This window comes from Ursus americanus, chromosome 33 (genome assembly GCF_024610735.1).
Source record: "Ursus americanus isolate L20-20 chromosome 33, mUrsAme1.1.p, whole genome shotgun sequence".
Classification (NCBI taxonomy): domain Eukaryota; kingdom Metazoa; phylum Chordata; class Mammalia; order Carnivora; family Ursidae; genus Ursus; species Ursus americanus.
In genome coordinates this window covers 10,551,977-10,573,301 of record NC_142159.1, presented here as the reverse complement: position 1 = coordinate 10,573,301, position 21,325 = coordinate 10,551,977, and the positions used below count along the sequence as shown (strand labels likewise).

At 42.9% G+C, this 21,325-nt stretch overlaps 1 protein-coding gene across 2 annotated transcripts in view; it reads right to left on the bottom strand.

Annotated features, from left to right (window-relative positions):
- Window positions 1–17,271, bottom strand: part of WASF2 (WASP family member 2) — a 73,006-nt gene extending 55,735 nt beyond the window's left edge. For both annotated transcript variants that reach the window (XM_045782001.2, XM_045782000.2), the window contains exon 1: window positions 17,084–17,271. The gene's annotated coding sequence lies outside the window, so the exon portion shown is untranslated. The remainder of the gene's footprint in view (window positions 1–17,083) is intronic.
- Window positions 17,272–21,325: the final 4,054 nt, after the last annotated feature.

The following is a 21,325-nucleotide window of genomic DNA, read 5'->3' as shown; positions in this document are numbered from 1 at the left end:
TGACCAAACAGTGCTTAAGGATTAGCCCAGAAACACACAAATATGTTGATGTAAGTACCAAATTTTTTTAAATTTATCTTTTTTGAGGTGCCTGGGTAGCTCAATCGGTTGAGCATCTGACTTCGGCTCAAGTCATGGCTGCAGCATCCTGGGATGGAGCCCCACGTCAGGCACCCTGTTCAGCAGGGAGTCTGCTTGTCCCTCTGCCCCTTCCTCCACTCGTGCTTACGCTCTCTTTTTCAAGTAAATAAATAAAATCTTTTAAAAATTTTCTTTTTCAGGAATCCTGGTAAATATGCAATATAAATACAGAAATATAGATTTGAGAAGAATTACTCAGAACACCAAGAACTAAGAACAAAACAATGACTCCCACCCATGTAATGCTCAAAAATCACCATACCTGAGGTAGTTACGAGATTTAAAAAAAGAAAGAAAATATGAATAAATTTAACAGAAGGACAAGACTTGTACGCTAAAAACTACAAAACATAGAAAAAATTTAAAGACTTAAATAAATGAACAGACATGCCATATTAATGGATCGGAAGATTTAATATTGTTAAGATGGCAATACTCCCTGAATTAACTTGCAGATTGAGTGAAATCCCTATCAAAATCACAGCTGGCTTTTTTGCAGAAGTTGACAAGCTGGGCCTAAATTCAGGTGGAAGTGCAGGGGACTCAGCATAGTCAAAACAATATTGAAAAAGAACAGGGTGCCTGGCTAGCTCGGTCAGTGGAGCATGCAACTCTTGATCTCAGGGTTGTGAGTTAGAGCCCCATGTTGGGTGTAGAGATTACTTAAAAAAGTACAATCCAGGGTGCCTGGGTGGCTCAGTCGGTTAAGCATCCAACTCTTGATTTCAGCTGAGGTCATGATCTCAGGGTCCTGGGATCAAGCCCCATGTCAAGCCCCATGTCTGGCTCTGCTCTGACATGGAGCCTGTTTAAATTCTCTCTCCCTCTCCCACTGCCCTTCCCCCCCTCGCGCTCATGCGCACTCTCTCTCTAAAATAAATAAGTAAAATAAAATCTTTTTTTTTAAAGTAAGCTCCACACCCAGCATGGAGCCCAATGCTGGGCTTGAACTCATGACCCTGAGATCAAGACCTGAGCTGAAATCAAGAGTTGGATACTTAACCAACTGAACCACCCAGGTGCTCTGATCATTCCCTTTAAAGCACAAAAGTTTTTAATGTTGATGAAGTACAACTTATCTGTTTTTTCTTGGTTTGTGCTTGTAGGTGTCCTATCTAAGAAACTACTGCCTAATCTAAGATTGTAAAGATTCACACCTGTTTTCTTCTAAGATTTTTATATGTTTAGATCTTATACTTAGGCCTTCGATCCATTTTGAGTTAATTTTTATGTATGGTGTTAGGTAGGGTTCCAACTTTATTCTTTTGCATGTGAATATCCACCTGGGGCAGGGGGCAGGCAGTGGGGCAGGAGGAAGTGATTACAAAGGGGCAAGAGGAAACATTTAGGGGTGATGGATATGTTCATTTTCCTGACTATGGTGGTGGTTTCACTGGTACATACATAAGTCAAAACTTACTAAATTTTACATTTTAAATAGATGTGGTTTACTGTATGTCAATATTTCTTTTTAATTTTTTTATTTTAAGTAGGCTCCACACCCAATGTGGGGCTTGAATTCATGACCCTGAGAATAAGAGTCACATGTTCTACAACTGAGCCAGCCAGGTAGGTGCCCCTTAGTAACATTTCAATAAAGGTTATAAAAATAAAACAAAAGCACCATTAACTCAAGTATTTAAACTGCTGGAGTTCTATCGGCCAGACGATAATTTTTTTTTTAAAGATTTATTTCATTTTTAGGTGCCTAGGTGGCTCAGTCAGTTGAGGGTCTGCCTTTGGCTCAGGTCATGAATTTGGGGTCCTGGGATCAAGCCCCACATCAGCCTCCCTGCTCAGTGGGAAGCTTGCTTCTCCCTCTCCTGCTCCCCCTGCTTGTGCTCTCTCTCTCTGCCAAATAAATGAATAAAATCTTAAAAAAAAAAAAAAAAGATTTTTAAGTAATCTCTACACCTGACATGGGGCTTAAACTCACAACCCCCACAACCCCAAGATCAAGAGTCACATGCTCTACCAACTGAGCCAGCCAGGAGCCGCAATAATTTTATTTATTTATTTTTTTTAAGATTTTATTTATTTGAGAGAGAGCAAGCGCACACAAGCGGCGGGAGGGGCAGAGGGAGAACCAGAGGAGCCTGTGCCGGGACTCCATTCCAGGACCCTGAGATTATGACCTAAACCAAAGGCAGATGCTTAACCACTGAGCCAGCCAGGAGCCCCCATGTTTCATTTTTTTAAGTAAACTCTACCCCCAACATGGAGCTCGAACTCAGGACCCCAAGATCAAGAATAGCATGCTCCAAAACAAAAACAAAAACAAAACAAAAACAACAAAAAAGTACCATGCTCTAGCAGCTGGCTCAGTTGGTAGAGCATGCAACTCTTTATCTTGGGGTTGTGCATGTGAGCCCCAGGTTGTGTGAAGAGATTACTTAATGAAATTAACAACAACAACAACAACAACAAAAACCCAAAAAAACAAAACCACACTTTTTTCCCCCAGAGAATTCATTTAGAAACAGGAATAAGAAAGTTGGATACAGGTCCCTTTTAGATAAAGATGTATAAACAAAGGAGTCCCCCAGGGATTGATGCTGAAACCTACCCCAAGTAACATTTTTAGAAATTATCTAGAAAAAACTATCTAGTGAAATCTTCTCTGTTGGCAGATGACCCTATAGCAGTAGTAGCTAGAAGTATGATGGTAGAAAGTTGTGTGTCGAGAAATGTGGAAAATAGCTTCCGTGTAGATAAAAATAAGGTAATGCAGTAATGGAAAAATAGTCCAAACTGTAATTATCAGATGATGAGCTAAAGCTACCTGTTACAATATAAGAAAAGGGTTTCAGAGTCCCTAGACTTATCCTGAATACAGCTACAAAACGCAACAAAATGCTGGCTGTTATTATGAAAGCTCTGGAAACACAGAACACATTATCCTGCCCTTGTACAAACCAAAGTGTATCTGTACCTAGAATAGAATGTGCAGTTGTGGTCATCACTGCACAAAAAAGGTAAAATAGAGAAGGCCTATAAAGGTATCTAAAAAGACCAGAGGAGCTTCTGTATGCTTGCAGATTAAAAAATAATAATATATAGGGATGCCTGGGTGGCTCAGTCGGCTAAGCGTCTGCCTTAGGCTCAGGTCATGATCCCAGAGTCCCAGGATGGAGTCCGAATCAGGCTCCTTGCTCAGCAGGGAGCCTGCTTCTCCCTCTGCCTGCTGCTCCCCCTGCTTGTATGCACGCTCTCCCTGTCTCTCTCTGGCAAATAAATAACATATATACATATGACACTTTATTTTTTTTAAGATTTTATTTATTTATTTGAGAGAGAGAGCGAGAGACAGGGAGAGCACGAGCAGGGTGAGGGGCAGAGGGAGCAGCAGACTCGCCGCTGAGCAGGCAGCCCAATGCAGGGCTCCATCCCGGGACCTGGGGATCATGACCTGAGCCAAAGGCAGATGCTTAACCGACTGAGCTACCCAGGCGCCCCAATATATAGGATACTTTAATATAAAACAAAGACAATGTGAAATGCTAAACAGATTCTGCACAAACCTTAGAAATTACAAAGCAGTTAGAAGCCTAAAGAAACAATAAAGTATATTAAATTACTTTTGAAGCCCAGATTTTAGAATCAGATAGGAGTTTTATGTCCAAAAAAAGGGGGGGGGGGAGGAAAGAAGGAAGACTTTGAATTCTAGTACCAGTAGGCTTAGCTGTGACCAAGGGCATGTTACTTAATTTTTTCCAGCCTCACTTTTCCCATCTGTAAATAACAACTAATTTGACTGCCATGAGGAGGAATGTGCACACTGCCTGGCACAAAGTATATACACTTAGTACCCAGCAGCTACTGCTTTTATTAGGACCAATAAAAAGTAATAGTTTACTACCCAATCCAGCATATAAAGTAATAAAACTCATTACTCAGATGAGGTGTACAGAATACAAAAAAAAAAATTATTTATAAAGTCTAGATAAATGCACAAGTAACATTTCCATAATAAATTCCTAAGAGAAATTATGAATTTTGGGCAACATAGTCCTAAATTTTGAAGCTAACATTTTCATCCCTTTCCCACAAGCAGAATTCCGGGCTAGATCATGTATCCAACCAAATATGCCATTTCTTAATTTATAACAACTGTTAACATTTATTGAGCACCAGACCAAGTAATAATGTCATTTAATTCTTCTAATACCCTTTGAGATTCTAATACCCTCTGTATTTTACAGAAAAATTACACAGGTCTCCATTTTACACATGAGAAAACTGAGGCTGAGTCATTGCCCGAGACTACATTCAGAACTAGTGAAAGGGTCTACATCTGAACTCAGACTGACTCCAGAATCAACACTCATAACCACAGAACTATACTGTCTCCTACTATGCAAGAAATGTTGGCTGTTAGATATTCAAGAACGAGGTGAATGATGAAAGAGTGCACAGGAAGGAAATATTAAAAATGATGCCCAGGAGTGCCTGAATGGCTCACACAGTTAGGTGTCTGCCTTCAGCTCAGGTCATGATCTCGGGATCCTGGGATCGAGCCTCGCATCGGGCTCCCTGTTCAGCGGAAAGTCAGCTTCTCCCTCTCCCTCTGCCCCTCCCAAGCTAGAGAACTAGCTTGTTCTCTCAAATAAATAAAACCTTTAAAAATGAATAAATAAATAAAAAATGGTGGTCAATGAGGCCAACCCAGCCAAGATCACTGCCAGCTACTTAAATTTAGGACGGCCAAAAGCATAGACACTGAAACAACAAAAACTGATTAACATGGATGTGACAAACCTAATGGAAGAAGGGAAGATCCCTATACTATGGTCTCAGCTATGGTAAACAAAATGCAGAGAAAGAGGAAAATTATGTGAAAATGCTAACTGGTAGTGAGGCACCTGGGTGGCTCAGTCGGTTAAACTTCTGACTTTTGGTTTCAGCTCAGGTCATGATCTCAGGTTCCTGGGATCACTCAGCAGGGAGTCTTCTTCTCCCCTATCCCCCCACGCCCCCCCCACTCTCCTGTGCAAGCCCACACCCTCATGCGTTCTCTGTCAAATAAATAAATAAAATATTTTTATAAATAAATAAATAATGCTAACTGGTAGGATCATGGCTGATTTTTTTTAAAAGATTTTATTTATTTATTTGAGAGAGAGAAAGCACAAGCAGGGGGAGAGGCAGAGGGAGAAGCAGAGAGAGAAGCAGGCCCCCCGTCGAGCAGGGAGCCTGATGCGGGGCTCCCCGGGACTCTGGGATCAAGACGGAGCAGAAGGCAGAAGCTCAACCTCAACCGACTAGGCCATCCAGGCACCCAAATCATGGATCATTCTTATTCTCTGCTTCATACTTTTTGAATTTGGCAATTAAAAAAAATTTTTTTTACAAAGGGCACTCATTTTCATAATTGGAAAAAGGCAGAAATAAAAATAAATCTAAGGTAACTTTCCCTCTTTATTCACTTCTGATTGTGTAATTTGCTGCAACGAGCATGTATTACTTCTGTAATTTCAAAGAGATTTTAAAAACAAATAAATCTAAGGTATTAGAAAAGGGAAGTAAATTACATGCAAATACCAAAGCAAAAAAAAAAAAAAAAAAGGATGTCATGTAAATTAAGCAAATTAGAGGAGCTGCAGTTTGTTGGAAAGAACTCTAGATATGCATCAAAAGACCTGGGTTCATACTGATATACACATCAATGTGGATGAATCTCAAAAATTTTATACTGAACAGGAGAATTCAGACACAAAAGAGTGCATATGGTAGTAGTCAAAAACAGGCAAAATTAATTTGTAAGGACAGAAATCAGAACACTGGCTGCCTCTAAGACAGTGGGGACTGACTGGAAGGGTGTGTGACAGGAACATTGGAAGGTTATGGAAATGTTCTATCTCTTGACTGAGGTGTTGGCTACACATATGTTTACACTTATCAAAACTCATCTAATTATAGACTTGCGTTTCTGTCCATTTCACAGTATGTAAACTGTACCATTAAAAAATCTGATTAGGGCACCTGGGTGGCTCAGTTGGCCAAGCAACTGACTTCGGCTCAGGTCATGATCCCAGGTCCTGAGATGGAGTCCTACATCGGGCTCCACCTGCTCTGCAGGGAGCCTGCTTCTCTCTATGCCTCTTCCTGCCACTCCCCCTGCTTGTGCTTGCTCTCTCTGTCAAATAAAATCTTTTTTAAAAAATACAAAATCTGGCTTCCTCTTCCCCTCAGCGGCCTGAGGGGACCTCTGAAGATGGTTAGCTATTCGCTTGACCCAGAAAACCCTATGAAATCATGAAAATCAAAAGATTCAAATCTTTGTGTTCACTTTAAGAACACACATGAAACTGCTCAGGCCATCAGGGGTATGCATATCCGAAAAGCCACCAAGTATCTGAAAGATGTCATTTTGCAGAGGCAGTGTGCGCCATTCCGTCACTACAATGATGGAGCCGGTCGGTGTCCCCGGGCCAAACAGTGGGGCTGGACACAGGGTCGGCGGCCCAAGAAGAGTGCTGAAATCTTACTGCACATGCTTAAAAATGCAGAGAATAACGCTGAACTTAAGGGTTTAGATGTCAGTTCTCTGGTCATTGAGCACATCCAGGTGAAAAAGGCCCCAAAATGCAGCGTAGAACGTATAGGGCTCATGGTCAGGTTAACCCATACATGAGCTCTCCCTGCCACATCTCTTTTACTTTTTGAAAAAGAGCAGATTGTTCCTAAACCAGAAGAGGAGGTTGAACAAAAGAAAAAGATATCCCAGGGGCGCCTGGGTGGCGCAGTCGTTAAGCGTCTGCCTTTGGCTCAGGGAGTGATCCCAGCATTCTGGGATCGAGCCCCACATCAGGCTCCTCCGCGAGGAGCCTGCTTCTTCCTCTCACACTCCCCCTGCTGTGTTCCCTCTCTCACTGGCTGTCTCTCTGTCAAATAAATAAATAAAATCTTAAAAAAAAAAAAAGAAAAAGAAAAAGATATCCCAGAAGAAACTGAAGAAACAAAAACTCATGGCCCAGGAGTAAATTCTGCACAGAATAAATGCAAATAAAAAGAGAAAAAAATTACAAAATCTGATTAAATTCAAAAAAAGAAAAAAATCTCACTAAAAAAAGTAAATGAAAGGGGCCCCTGGGTGTCTCAGTTAAGCATACGACTCTTGAGCCTGGCTCAGGTCATGATCTCAGGGTCCTGGGATCAAGCCCCTTTGGGCTCTGTACTCATTGCGGAGCCTGCTTCTCCCTCTCCCTCTGTCCCCCCCCCCGTGTGCATGCAAGCACTCTCTCTCTCTCTCTGCTCTCTCTCTACCAAATAAATAAATAAAATCTTTTTTTTTTTTAATTAAAAATAGGGATGCCTCGGTGGCTCAGTCAGTTAAACATCAGCCTTCAGCTCAGGTATGATCTCAGGGTCCTGAGATCGAGTCCCCAGTCAGGCTCCCTGCTCAGCAGGGAGCCTGTTTCTCCCTCTGCCTGCCACTCTCCCTGCCTGTGCGCGCTCTCTCTCTGACAAATAAATAATAAAAAATAATATTAATAAAAATAATTAATTAATTTAAGAAGTAGAAATAAAGGACAGAGGGCTGGGAGGATGGGCAAGATGGGTGAAGGGGAGTGAGAGGTACAGGCTTCTAGTTATGGAATGTGTTAAGTCACAGGGATGAAAGGTACAACGTAGGGAATATAGTCAACTGTATTGCAATGGCCCTGTTATGATGACAGAAGGTAGCTATACTTGTAGTGAGCATTAAGTTATCAAATCATTATGTTGTCCACCTGAAACTAATGTAACATTGTGTGTCAACTATACTTCAGATAGATAGATAGATAGATAGATAGATAGATAGATAGATAGAGGCTATAGAGTACAATGAAGGGGGAAAAGGTGTTCAACTCAAATTTGCTATTTATTAGTTGAGTGACTTTAAGGAAGTTACTTAACCTCTCTGAGCTTGTTTACCCGTAAAATATAGCTACTAACACAATATAACTTATCTCAAGTGCTGGGGAGTGACCTTAACGGTATATACCAAAGTGGGAGCACAGCGCTTTGCAATTTTTCAATGCAAATGAATGCTAAAGGAGTTTTAAAAGTAAAGAAGGGGCAAAATTGTTCTACTTCTCCCAATTCCACAAATGACTTTGGTATCAAGAATACTATTCTATAAGGACTATCAATATTCTACAAAGGCAAATTTAAAGTTCTCAATTGTGAACGGAAAGGTACAACAATACACATGACCTAAGACCTCCTTCTACAGAGTTAAACACAATTTCTCAAGATATGATTTAAGAGAAAGCTTTTTAGGGGCACCTGAGTGGCTCAGTTGGTTAAGTTAAGGGTCTGCCTTCAGCTCAGGTCATGATTCCAGGGTCCCGGGATCGAGTCCTGCATAGGGCTCCCCGCTCAGCAGGGAGTCTGCTTCTCCCTCTGCCCATCCCCCTGCTTGTGCTTGCTCTCTCTCTCAAAAATAAATAAATAGGGGCGCCTGGGTGGCACAGCGGTTAGGCGTCTGCCTTCGGCTCAGGGCGTGATCCCAGCGTTATGGGATCGAGCCCCACATCAGGCTCCTCCGCTATGAGCCTGCTTCTTCCTCTCCCACTCCCCCTGCTTGTGTTCCCTCTCTCGCTGGCTGTCTCTATCTCTGTCGAATAAATAAATAAAATCTTTAATAAATAAATAAATAAATAAATGAATGAATGAATGAATGAATAAATAAATAAATAAAAATTTTAAAAAAGAGAGAAAGCTTTTTAGACTGCTTTTTAGTACTTGTTACAACGATGGCATAATCAGAGAAGAAAAAGGTCTCACTTTTGAATACTTGAGAGTAAAAGAATTGTTATTTTACTATGCCAATTACAAACTTTAAATATCACCATAAGTCACATCATACATGTGTATATATGTATGTGTGCATACACACACGCATATTCACTCAAATTGGAACTAAGCTGAACCACTGCTTCTTTTCAAAAGGGCTTCTATATTCTAAAAATAAGAAACTTACTTCTGTTCAACTGGAATTAATCTTACAACTAAGAGAGTATGCCTCAGACTCCCATATTTTACCAGAAAAGAAAAACAGCTTGAAAAGTAATATTATAGGCAAAGTTTAATAGCCTCTCCCATCAATCTCAAACTATTTTTCTTTATTGGCATGCAGAAATCATGAAGAGCAAATTTTTCTGAGATATTTCTATATCTGAACATTATTTCCTCTGCAAGCATTCAACAATTCTTGTTTCTATTCTTCTCTTTTCTAATTCAATTCTGTTTGGTTTCTAAGTTAAGAAGTGTGTTTCATTTGCATAAATGGTAACTATTCTGAGATACCATTCATAACTATACATTTGAATTCTCCAGAGTACCATTCACAACTTCAAATGGAACAGGAAAAAACTCATTCAACATCACTGTAATGGTGACTAAGACACGAATGATTATAATGTTATATTGTGGAGGATTGGTCAAAGGAGGGAGAAGTCCCCAAATGTTACTACTAACTTGTAATCACTTTATGAATGCCCCAAGGGACCAAGAACCATTGCCTTGACCAATCTACCTACCACAAAAAAATCTGAGCTTAGAAAAACACGCCCATTAGCTAAACATAATTTTTTAAGAGTTATAAAGTACCTATGCAGGGCTTTTTTGATAATTTTGACAATATTTTGATAATCAAAATTTTGATATCAAAATTTATTTTGATAATCAAAAATTACCAAAGAAGAATCCTGACAAGTCCTGGCAAGTTTTCTATAAAACCAATGCTGATTTTTCTCTAGGTGTTAAACTTTTCAGCTATGAGCTTTTCTGAGAAAATCTTTCATGCAAGGTAGTAAGAGTCTAGTAGTCCTTTACTCCACTAATCAGTGGTAGAAACTAAATTTACATAGATCTGCATAAATAATTCAGCTATCTATCTGTACTGCTCTAATATATTTAAACCAAATAAAATAAAATTTGAACAGAAAAAGAAAATAATAGGGCTATTTTAAGGCTGTCACTTCCTGGTTTCCTTCATTCTTTTCTTTCTTTTTTTTTTTTTTAAGATTTTATTTATTTATTTGAGAGAAAGATAGAGCTACCTAGGCGCCCCTAAAGATTTTATTTGTTTGTCAGAGAGAGAGAGAGAGCACACAAGCAGGGGGAGTGGCAGGCAAAGGGAGAAGCAGGCTCCCCGCTCAGCAAGGACCACAATGCAGGGCTCCATCCCAGGACCCTAGGATCACAACCTGAGCCGAAGGCAGATGCTTAACCAACTGAGCCACCCAGGCGTCCCCTCATTTTTCTTTCTTATCCAAAAGTCATAAACAAGAGATTGTATAACTAGAAAGAAGGAATAAAAGGAGAGTGTATACCTAAGAATATTTACACTTACTTCCCTCTGTGATTCCTCCACCCCTATCCTCGATGTAGTAGTTCTCAACAGGGGGCAACTATGCCCCTTGGGAGACATTTCACAATATCTGGAGACATTTTTGGTTGTCAGAGCTAGTGAGAAGAGGGTACTAATGGGTACTGAGTAAAGACCAGGGACGCTGCTAAACATCCCAGAACGCACAGGACAGCCCTCCACAATGACAGATTATCCCACCCAAAATGTTAATAGTGTCAAGGTTGAGAAACCTTACCCCAAGTCGTAAGAAAGTCCTACCTCTCAGAAGACACTCAATAAATGTTTACTGATCTGAACTGAAAAGACCATGAACTGGAAGAAAAGCAAAACCTACAAGAATAAATTAGAAGACAGAGGCCATGATTTAAGCATTATTAGCATCTACTAAGCCTTTATTGTGTCTTGAGCACCAGTCATAACAAAAATGAACAACTGAGTCCTGCTCTTAAGGAGCTCATGATCAGGCAGGGAGAAGAGTTTTGTAATTTGTCTAATATCAGATTTGACAATCTGATGAATATTTTAACAAGGGAGAAAACAGGGGCGCCTGGGTGGCTCAGTTAGAGTGAAGTTAAGCGTCTGCCTTTGGCTCAGGTCATGATCCAGGATCCTGGGATCAAGCCCCCGGTTAGGTCGAGTTCCTGCTCACCGGGGAGTCAGCTTCTCCCTCTCTTTTTGCCCCTCCCCCTACTCAAGAGCTCTCTCATGCAAGCACTCTCTCTCAAATAAATAAAATCTTAAAAATAAAAAAAAAAAAAAGAGAGAGAAACATACAAAGGAGTCACTCAATTTTTCCCAGGAAGGCTTCGTGGAAGAGATGACATCTTATAGCTCAGTTCAGAAAAGTAGGAAGTGCCTTATTTCACAGCTTATAAGCCTCTTTCCAAACAAAGAACCATTCATTTCCTCAGTCAACAAAAAGCTATAGAACACCAATTTTGTTCCATACATTGTGTTGTGTGTTGGAGACCCAGTCAAATTAAACCTTTCATTTTACCCCTTGGCATCACTGGTGCCCAGCAGCCCCCTTCTCTCACCCAAATCCCAAACAATTATTGCATTTGTACCTATTCTCAATTAAGCAACTGTCACCCTAATCAGTCTTACTCAGTAAAACCACTACCCCAGAAATAAACAAAACTTTCAGTTGCCTGTAGACACAGACTCTGTCTAATCCTGCATAAGTCACAAAATCATGGCAGAATAACTAACTAGCAACAAACTAACTACAGGTCCAGATCTGCCAACTGTGTCGGTATCTTGGAAAGCTATTTTGCTGGGGCGCTTGGATGGCTCAGTTGGTTAAGCATCCCACCTTTGATTTCAGCTCAGGTCATGACCTCGGGGTTGTAAGATCGAGCCCTGCATTGGGCTCAGCACTGGGCATGGAGCCTGCTTAAGATTCTTTCTTTCTGGGGCACCTGGGTGGCTGAGTTGGTTAGGCATCTGCCTTTAGCTTGGGTCATGGTCTCAGGGTCCATCAGACTCCCTGCTCATTGTGGAGTCTGCTTCTCCCTTTTCCTCTGCCCAACCCGGCTCCCCCACTTCCCCACTCATGCTCTCCCCCCTCCGCCCCTTCCTGCCCCCACCATCTCTTAAAAAAAAAAAAAAAGGCTATTTACTGTATGAAAAATTCCGCGTCCTCTTCCACCCTACCCACTGCATGCCAGGACCAGCAGCAAAGTAACCAACATACAGGGGCACCTGGGTGGCTCAGCTGGTTAAAGTATCTGACTCTTGGTTTCAGCTCGGGTCATGATCTCAGGGCTGTGGGGACAAGCCCTGGGCACCAGGCTCCATGCTCAGCGTGGAGTCTGCTTGTTCCTCTCCCTCTGCTCCTCTCCCTCCCCCCACACTCACTCTCTCTAAAATAATAATAAACTCTAAAAAACAAAAAAAGTAACCAATATATATTTATTGAGCACTTACAATATGCTTGTATCAATGGTTCTCAACCCTGGTTGTATACTGACATCAGAGATCCCAACCCAGATATGAAGATGTTTTATTTTTTTTTTTAAGATTTTATTTATTTACTTGGGGGGGGCACAGAGAGAGTGAGAGGGAGAAGCAGACTCCCCGTTGAGCAGAGAGCCCAATATGAGACTCGATCCCAGGACCCTGGGATCATGACCTGAGCGGGAAGACAGATGCTTGATCACCTGAGCCACCCAGGAGCCCACGGATATATTTTAATGGTAAATTTTAATGCAAGCAGGTTTGATGCATTACAGAATACCAAAGAAGTACAAGACACAGTTCTTGCCTTGAAGAGCTTATCCACAGTCACAACAGAGTAATGTGGAAAAGGATGTTAGTCCACCAACTGTAGTCCTTTTGCAATACTATCAGTGTTTATAAAAGAGGAGAAACTGGGGTACTCTGGATAAGAACTGCTCCTATTGCCTAGTCCGTCGTACACCGAATCCACCTGCAACTGCTGATATGCTCTTCTATACCCCTTCTACATCCCAGACAGTAGAAGCACCATTCTCAGGAACTATGGAGACACCCCCAGTAGGAGGATGAATTGAGGCCCACAAATCAGGAGGCTACAGGGTATCCTGAAGGCCAGAATCTCTCAAATTCATGCTGTCATGGGGCTTCTCCTTTTTTTTTTTTTTTTTTTTTTAAGATTTTTATTTACTTATTTGTCAGAAAGAGAGAACGAGCGAGCAAGCACAAGCAGGGAGAGGGGCAGAAAGAGAAGCAGGCTCCTCACTGAGCAAGGAGCCCGAAGGGTCCTGGGATCATGATCCAAGCCGAAGGCAGACACTCAACCGACTGAGCCACCCAGGTGTCCCATGGGGCCTCTTTCAAAGAGAAGAAATAATTCTTCAACCTCCAACACCACCAATCTACCTCACTCTATAGCTGAAGTGTCCAACAAGAGTAAAGAACAGAGTTGTGTTGTTGTTGTTGTTTAATTTGCTCCTAGAGGACCTGGCCAGTTAAAGAAATCACCCAAATTAATAAGGCTGGTAAATTCGAATTTCTCATATAGCATACACTTAAAATAAAAATACTCTAAGTTAAATATATTTTAGTAAACTTCTTACCAAGATATTCAAATTGTGGAAGCTTCAAAAATTAAAAATAAAAAATATTGTTAAATAAACTCTACACCCAAAGTGGGGCTTGAACTCACACACCCCCAAGATCAAGCATCACATTCTCTACTGACTGAGCCAGCTAGTTCCAAAAAATAAAAACTTTTCAGTTGGTACAGGATGCAACTCTTATTCTTGGGGTTTTGAATTCAAGCCCCACACTGGGCACAGAGCTTACTTTAAAAAGAAATCTTTTTTCAACCTAAATCCTACCCAGCAGTGATAACCTCATACTAAAGACCACCCTGAAGACAGCATGAGCTTTAAATTCTGCAAACATTAATCTACAGATCCTCACCTGATTAGTCTTTCTCTGAATTATACAGAAAAAGGTATAATTCTCTTCAATGTTACACAAAAACTGGTGAGCACAAGATCCTATAAATAACTTTTTTAAAAAGAGATGTAGGAAAAAAATAGTAAAAATTAATTAAAATTAAAAAGTGGGGTAGAGTGCCATTCAAAAATATAAAACAGGGAACAAGGCGGGTATTAAGAGGTAAATTTGGGTACTTAAGGAAGAATGTACATAAAGCAGCACACGGAATAAAAGTGTCTTCTATGCACTACTGTGTTTAGGACCCATAGCTTTGAAATTAGCTTGGCTTACAATATTTTTCCTTGTAATTGTCCTTGTCATCATATAACTTTTATCCAAACTTATATGGACCCATGTAAGTTTTATTCATTTATCCACAATCCCTTAACTTCAATTCCAAAATCTAAAAGGCTGTAAAAACAAGTTTTTCATTATTCACTTGGTGGCAAAACCTGACATGAAATGACATGAGGCTATTTATAGTATTTATTTATACCAGTTGGTGTGAACATTCTGACATTTTACTACAGAAATGGTAATGTGTTTGATTACAAGGTGCTGCCCCTGACCTGTCTGGGATGTTACGTAACACACAGTATATGTACCATATTCCTTTTCTAAAATCCCAAAAATTCTATATTCAAAAAACATCCCAAGAACTGTTGTGGTTTTTCTTTTTTTTGGCCCCAAGGTACTATGGACTGGTATGCTAATTAAGACTAAATCTTATACAGAAAATATAACTAATATAGAGAATGAAGGTACATCTTCAGATACAATATATTCAATGCCTTAACAACTATTCACACATACAATCCTGTAAAATGAAGCATTAAAAAGACTTTTGACAAATGTCAAAACTCAAACACACCATTATGTGTTTTTTCAAGTGATGGTGATAATTTGCATCATCCAGTATCTAGATCAATTCTTCTTAGATTGAAATTCACTAATTTAAATCACAGTTAAGATAGACCAAAAGACTGCAATTGGCAACTAAGTTGAGAGAGAACCATCCACTGGTAAATAAGAAATGTTCTATTTTTAAGAAATTTATCTCAGAGGGTTTCATATCTAAAATTATCATTCTAGGGATGCCTGGGTGGCTCAGTTGGTTAAGCCTCTGCCTTTGGCTCAGGTCATGATCCCAGGGTCCTCCGATCGAGTCCCATATCCGGCTCCTCGCTCAGCGGGAAGCCTGCTTCTCCCTCTGCTTGCAGCTCCCTCTGCTTGTGCTCTCTCTATCTTAAATAAATATAAATAAATAAATAAATAAATAAATAATAAAAGTACAATTTCTCAACTTTGAACAAATTACAATTGACTTTTTCTGTGAAAGCAGGGCCTCGGACAGTGACAGCTCTTAAAGTTCAAATATTTGGACTGGAAGAAGAGTTTCACAGTTCTTTCCTTCCTTCCTTCCTCCTTCAGTTGCTGCTTTTCTGGTTTTAGAATTTCAAACAAAGAAATACATATTGGCTCCACTGCTAAGAAACGCCCTCTTTCTCAGCAACTTCCTCTTCCAATTTTCTTCCCTACCATTGACATATGAGAACAATACACACTGCCGGTCCTACCATTTCGATTAACCAAAAGCTGAGGCCTGGAAAAATTAAGGGCTACAATTTATCGTATCCAACTACTAGTCTCTGATTCCAGGTCCACAATCCTCAGTCATCTAGAAGTCAGATAACAGGGAACACAAAGAAAGGAAGGAACATTATGCTTCATCAGAGGCAGGGTAAGGTTCAGACCTTTCCTTCCAGGAATCTAAAGAAATCTGAACAAATGGGAAAGTTCTCTCATCCCAAGAAAATTTAGCCTTAGGGAGGAGAAAAAGTTACTGGGCTGGCACCCCTCTGAACCAAGAGTCAAGTCTATACACCAACAGTTGGTGAACTTCACAAGCCACCCAGTCAAGAGTCAAACTGAGTTCTTTGAGGTTCTGACACACTTCAAAGTAACTTTTACAATTACAATTTAGAAATGGTCCTTTCCAACTCTCAGACTGCAGAAAGGGAATGCACTTATAATTAGCCATCCAGAGATCAAGGTCCAGCCGTCCCCATGCCAGAGGTCAATTCAAGTGTCTGGGACCAGACCCCTCCCCCCATTTGTGACAAAGCAAACTTCTTTGAAGTGGACAATGACTTCCCCCTTGTCTGGTGATTCCCAGAGGAAACCATCTTATGGTTGGTAAGCTCTGTACCTCACCGTGTGACCTTGGACAAGTTACTTCATTTCTCTGAAACTCAGTTTCCTTATGCGTAAATTCTCAACAGCGGCTGTAAAAATTAAGTAAGACGATAAGCCTAAACAAGGGCTGGCACATAGTAGGCGCACCATAAATGCCCTCCTCCTACTCCTAACCCTCCTGAGTTCTTTCCGGCCTAAATGTCAATCATTGCCCCAAGAGGTTCCAAGGATGCTTTCCTCTCCTCTAATGCTATGGAGCACCGGTGTATAAAACTTTGCCGGCTCAGAGGCTCTAGGATCCTAGAGGACCAAGACAACCGGAGTCCAACTCATCATAGTCTGGGGGCCTTCCAGAGCCTTCACGGAAGAGCCCCTTTAGCCAACTCTCCACCTTACCCTGTAGAACCATCCTGTACACATACATACATAGGCACACACACGCACGTACACACAGTTCTCTCCGCCACTCCTCGACTTAGCAGGCCAGGGATCTCAAAGAGCACTACAATTCCTTCATGGCCCAGAGATGGAAACTGGGGAAGACCCTGCCCAAGATCTCCGAAACCATCTGAGATCCAACTCATGTACAACTGCCTGCAAAGCCTTCGTTTTACAAATAGGGAAACTGAGGCCCAGAGAAGGCAGTGACTTGCCCAAAGTCACACGGCGAGTTAGTGGCAGTGCCAGGTCAGGTTGGGGGCACTTTCGCAGCCTCACAGATTCGCGGGCCCCTCCAAGTGTCCATGGGGATCTCCAGGACACCTCCTCTCTGGGCAGGGGAGTGTAGCGTGAGGCCACCCCGCGCTGACCGCTAGCCGGGCCACGGCCGGTCCGCGGCAGGAGGCGCGCCACCCACTCCCCCGGGACCCAGCAAGGCTCAGGGCAGGGGGTGGGGGTGGCGGCGCGGCCGGGCCCGGCGCTTCACGGCGGGGCCCGCCCGGGGGACTTGTTGCTCACCTGGTCTCGCGCGGTCTCCCTCAGCGATAGAGGGGCCGGCCAGTCACCCTTCTCCGCACGCGGACTGTTCCCGCGGGCGGCCTCCCGGGATGCCAGAGCCAGACCCCCCTCAGCGCGCTACGCCCCCAGCCGCGTTCACCCGGCCCGCGTCCGCCATTACGCGATTCCCCGCCCTGGGACGCGGCCACACCCCGCCAACGGCCCTGATTGGCTCTCTGCCCCACCCTCCTGGGGCTTTCGGGCATTCCATTGGCCTGAGTGGAGTGCCAGTTAAATAGCTACGCAAAAGACGTACTCAAGTGTACCGTCTGGGGAACTCCACCCGAGCTACTTCCGCAATCGGAGTAAACAGCGGGAGGGCAAACCAAGTGAAGTGGGGGTGGAGATTAAATCGAATCAACTCCTGAATTCAGGGTAGGAAAATACCATCTGAGAAAGTGTACAAACTCGTACTAAGTGTATTGAAAGATGGATTCTTCTTGGTAGAGTTCAAAGGACAAGGATTTTTGGTAGAAGGACGGGACCAAACCCATGAACTTTCTATGGACACCCCTCAAGTTGCAGATAGTTTTGTCCCTTCTCTCCCCGTCTCAGGCCCGACCGAAAGTAGGGTGGGGAGAATGAGTCATAGGCTCCAGCCCACCGGTGAATGATTCTTCCGGGGCGAGGTCCGGGGTCCTGGGACTGGGAGCTGGTTCTGAAAGGCCAGGGTCAGGCGAGCGAGACCCTGGTCAGCCGCCACCTCATTCTGCGACCTCAGACGACTTCCTGAACTTATCTGGGTCTCAGTTTGTCCTCCTGCAGGATAGGAGCAGTCATGTCTGCCTCCTGTCCTGGCGGTTTGTTGAGGCTACACGCCTGAGTTGGGGATATGTGCGCCTTGTTGATTATAAAAGGCTGCAGCTGGATACCATTTGACAAATTCACAAGTTAGCGAAAATCTCATTAAGTTCTCTAGAGCAACGCTGTAAGGCGGATGTTGTCTTCGTTTTGCAGGCGAGAACACTGAAAACTCCATGACTTACCCTGGGTCATCCAGGGATTTTGAAACAACCGTAGGACTCAAACTTGTATCTTTTGTCTTCCACTTCTGTGTTTCTCCTTCCAGGCCTGGTACCCCCTGAGAAAGAAGTTCCTCCACCAACCCTTTAGCATTCCAGGGAGTGTCTTGAGAGTACCAGGACAGTTCTCTCTCTGGTCACCATAGGCCTCAGCTGTTTCTAGGGTGCTAGGAATCCGGAGGTGAGTAGGGGTTGGCAGGTGGGTCAGCAACCCAGACAGAATCCCAAACAAGGACACAGAGGGGCAGTGACACCATTGTGGGCCCTCAGCAGGGCTGCCTCCCTGCCAAGACTTAAATCCAGGTCTCTCTGCTCTCAGAACAGGGCTCTTTTCATTGCAGGATTGTTTTTCCCAGAAGGGCTGCCTTGGCTGTAATTCCTAGTCCTTTTCCCTCTCTCGAAAGGAAGGAGGACAAGACGGGAGTGGGAGGGGGAGCAGCGTAAGACTTTAGAAGGGCAGAGACCACCAAGTGCGTGGTGCTGAAAGAGCCTCAGTGCTGTCTGAGTCAGTGACCTCCAGGCTCAAATGAGGACGTGTGGTCTGACAACCAACGACTATTTAAATTGTGACTGTGGCCATTGGGTGCTGGGAGGCAGCAGGTGCTATGCAGAAGTCAGTGGCTTTGGGTCAGCCTGACCTGAAATTGAATCCAAGCTCCACCACTTTCTAGCTCTCCGAGCCTCACCTATGTCTTCTCTAAAATGGGGACAACAGGGCACCTGGATGACTCAATTGGCTAGGCATCTGCCTTCAGCTCAGGTCATAATCTGGGGGTCCTGGGATTTATCCTTGCATGGGGCTCCCTGCTCAGTGGGGAGTCTGCTTCTCCCTCTGCCTCTACCCCTCCCCCCACTGGTGTGCTCTCTGGAGCATGCTCTCTCTCAAATATATAAATAAAATCTTTTAAAAATAAAATAGGGACAAGAGACATCACTGCTAATACACACACACACACACACACACACATATACACACATAGGGGCGGCTGGGTGGCTCTGTTGGTTAAGCATCTACCTCCAGCTCAGGTTGTGATCTGGGGGTCCCGGGATCTAGCCCTGCATGGGGCCCCTTGCTCAGCAGGGAGCCTGCTTCTCCGTCTCCATCTGTCTGAGGTCCCCCCTGCTTGTGCTCTTTCTCTGTCTCTGTCAAATAAATAAATAAAATCATATACATACATATATATGTGTGTATATATATACATCAGTGCTAAAAAAATGAAAATTAAAAAATTAAAAATAAAACAAAATGGGGACAACAGGGCAATTGTGAGGATTCAATGAGTTAATTGTGCGTGAGTCATGTGTGTAAAGTACCTGGTAGCTGTCTATTCATTCATGGATTCATCTAAACATTAAAAAATATTAAGCACCGGGGCACCTGGCTGGCACAGTCGGTAGAGCATATGACTCTTGATATCAGAGTCAGTGAGTTTGAGACCCATGTTGGGTGTAGGGTTTACTTAAAAAAAAAAAAAAAAAATTATTAAGCGCTGACTATGGGTAGGCAGCCTGCCAGCGGTACAGCTACAAGGGTGGGCAAAACAGACCCTCAAGGAGCTTAGAGTTTAGCGAGGAAGTAAGTCATAAAACCAATGACCACACGAATCAAAACAGAGTTAGAAACTGTGATAAGGAACAAGAAGGCAAAGTACAAGGTGTTTATGACAGTGAATGTTGGGATGGGGTGGGGCCAGAGGAGGCTTCCCAAAGAGGTATCTCAGGACGAGTTGGTGAATGGGGGTTAACTAGGCAGCAGGTGTTTGGAAGAAGCACTGCAGGCCAAGAGAAAGGCATCCAGGCCTATTGGGATAGGTGGCAATAGGGAGGGAGGGCAGAGCTCATGCAGGGGCCTAAACAAATGAGGTCGTACAGGGGAGGGCACCCGGCTTTGAAAGTGAGGCTCATTTCCAAGGGTCTGTGTACTTTCCCGGTAGGCCAGTAGGCCCTGAATGCAAGCTTTGAGGCCAACCCAGGGTTTGAATCCTGGCTCTGCCATCTCACCTCAGACTGTGTGACCTTGACCAGTCACCACACCTCTCTGTGCCTCATCTCCTTTTCTAAGAAATTGGGATAATGATAAAGTGTCACAGGGTGGGGGTGAGGATTCAATGTGGAACTCGTCTAAAGCGTTCCGGCACATAGAAGGCATTCCATAAAAAGTGCTCAGTCTTCCCAGCAGAGAGGGAGGTGAGCCTGAGGCTGCAGATCCATCAGATAAGTTTGAGAGCTGATGCAAGCGTCTATACACTGGGCAAGTTGACTTCTGACCTTCATTGTTGGGGAAGACTTGGAAGCCAGGCAAGCCTGGATTCAAATCACAGCTACAGCACTTCCTAGCAGTGCGACCTTGAGCAAGTGACTTCACCTCTCTGAGCCTCAGTTTCCTTATCCATAAAATGGGAATCATAATTGTTTTTATCTCCCAGATCTGTGAAAGTTAAAGGAGATAATAAATGCAAAGTGCTTAGCACAGAGATTGGCACATATAGTAAGCAGCTGTTGAATGTTAACTTTAATATATTGTCATTGACTCTAACAGTAACTTTATTAGTAATTAAATAATAGTTATTTTATTAATAAATAATAATTGTATATTTATGTATAATTAGAATAATTATTAATTAATTAATTATTATTGTTGATATCAGCATTACCGCCCGTCCTAGGTAAGATTCTGGAGTTTTGCTCGAAGGTTGTCTGGCAACCTCCTTTTAGGCAATGGACATAGACTAGTTGCTTTCTGAGGGGATGGTGCTGAACACTTTAATAGTGATATTAGTAAGCACTAACACTGAGCATTTCCTATGTGTCAAACGCATGCTAAATGCTGTCATGCATTAACTCATAAATCCTCCTAGTAGTCCTGTGAGTGAGGTCCTGTCATTACCATCATTTTACAAATGAGATCAAGGAAGCACAAAGAGGTGAAATGACTTGCTCAAGACCACCCAGTCAGCAAGCAGCACAGCTGGAATTTGAACCCAGCCTCTGAACATGAGTGGGCTTACTGCTCTTGAGGGTAAACCCTCTCTCTTCTACCCAAGCAGTTAGACCTATCACCTGGAAGGATGAAATTATCCACTGCCAGTAGCTGAGTCCCAGGTTCTGAAGGCCAAGCCTGTTCCTTTCCCACCAATTCTGAAAAGTAACCCCCGCCTGTTTGTTCCCTGCCCCCTGAGGC